Source organism: Microtus oregoni, unplaced genomic scaffold (assembly GCF_018167655.1).
Source record: "Microtus oregoni isolate MIOR12 unplaced genomic scaffold, Mior012 000074F_002, whole genome shotgun sequence".
Taxonomy (NCBI): domain Eukaryota; kingdom Metazoa; phylum Chordata; class Mammalia; order Rodentia; family Cricetidae; genus Microtus; species Microtus oregoni.
The window spans coordinates 648,619-650,369 of NW_024543989.1; the positions used below are offsets into that span (position 1 = coordinate 648,619).

Consider the following 1,751-nt stretch of genomic DNA (forward strand, 5'->3'; position numbering starts at 1 on the left):
ACCTTTGGTTGAAATTTTACAGGAAAGAGGGATAAACAAAGAGTTGTTTATTTTTTTAATATTGAACTTGAGTTTTCAGTATTTCAGGGATTTCAACAATTCTCAAAAGCCAGAGCTTTAAATATTCAAAGCAAAACTATAGTGAACATGAGATTGAATTAACAAAGTTGAGAAAATTAAGTATTTCAACAACTATCAAAGAATCGAGAACTCATAATAAAAGAAGCCAGTCTAAGTTGTAGATTGCCTTGTTCATTTCATACTCATGTGCCACGCACCACGGCCCGGGTCTGAGCTCTATGCGCTAGACCCCAGTTCGCGAGCTTCGGGAAAGGGGCTGGAGGTTGAGAATACTCACGCAGAGACAGACTGACACACGCAGACCTTTTATCACAAAAGGAAGTGTTTGTGCACATAATTACTGTAGAGAAAGGATATTCCGAGGGGGGTCAGATCGGTCAGTGCAAGTGTACCTCACTGAAGTACACTTACTATAAAAACATGTTGCCTTTGCCATGTGAAAATCGGGTGTTTAGTTCTTTGGGTTTCTTTATCAGGGCTTTTTTCTGAGCCTAACCAAACTGATTAACCTTGAGATCTTTATCACGGTCAAATGGTATTCTCTCTTGGTGTTTGTTTTTATCCTCCACAGCCTTATTCTTTAACTTCTTATGATGGATGTCCGTGAGGGATTCTGATCTCTTTGATTCGTTGTATGAGGATACTTGCTCAGCCAGTCTCTTATCCCTTTCTGACAAAATATTTTCTTCATCTTTCCTACTGAATGACTTCCTTGCTTCTTGTATTTCCTTAGCTTTCCTTTCCCGGTCAGCTGGGGTGTCTGTCCAGACAGATCGGTCTCCAGATCTGTCATCATCTTTTCTCTTAAAGGTTCTTGGCCCCAGACCAAAGTCGTTCATTTCTGGAGGAAGCTCAGTCATCCACGACTCTCTTGTGATTGGTTTCAAGGAATCATTATCTCCTTTGGTCAATTTTTCCTTCATTCTCTGGGCCCATTTTTCAAACTCTGTTGTCACGCTATAGTTAACTGGTCCTTTTGCAGGCATTGGTCCAACAATATCTTCATCCTCACTGCCCTCTGCTTCCTCTGAGTTGAAGGATGACGGCACTTGTCTTGGATCCTCTCTGCCTTTGTCACTTTTCTGTGAAGACTTAATGAAACCAGGTGGCAAGGCAGGACCTATGATAGGCCTTGGAGGAGAGTCATCCTGCCTCTTAAATCCAGGAGGAAGGGCTGGTCCAAAAAATCCATCATCGTCGTCATCTCTATCTTGATTTCGCCTCTGTTTTCTGGCAGTTACACCACTGTCTTCTTCAGACTCTTGATTTCCTTCTTCAAAGAACTGCTGACCTCGTCGCTGTCTGAGGAGTCTGAGATGCTGCATCTGTAGTCAGGGGGCAGAGCTGGCCCTGCAACCTGGCTCCGGTCCTGCTCCTCATCCTCAGCTCTTGAGTGCACCTTGAAGCCTGGCTGCAGTGCTGGCCAGATCAGGTCCCTAGCCATTCGCTGCAATGCCCAGCCACTTACTGTACAAGTCAACCTGTACACGCAGTTTAAACCCAGCCCCGTCGGCAGACCAAACTTTGCAGCCAAGGCAGGAAGTACAACAAATGTCTTGTTCACACTTTCATCATTCGATTTGTATGACATTTGTTAATATTGCTAATGCCTCTTATGTGGTGAAACAACTCAATGATTACTTGAATAGCCCTTGAAATGTTACAATTAG

General features: G+C 43.5%; 1 pseudogene; it reads right to left on the bottom strand.

Moving 5' to 3' along the window:
* Positions 1-491: 491 nt before the first annotated feature.
* Positions 492-1,525, bottom strand: LOC121441228 (annotated as a pseudogene).
* Between the last annotated feature and the right edge of the window lie 226 nt (positions 1,526-1,751).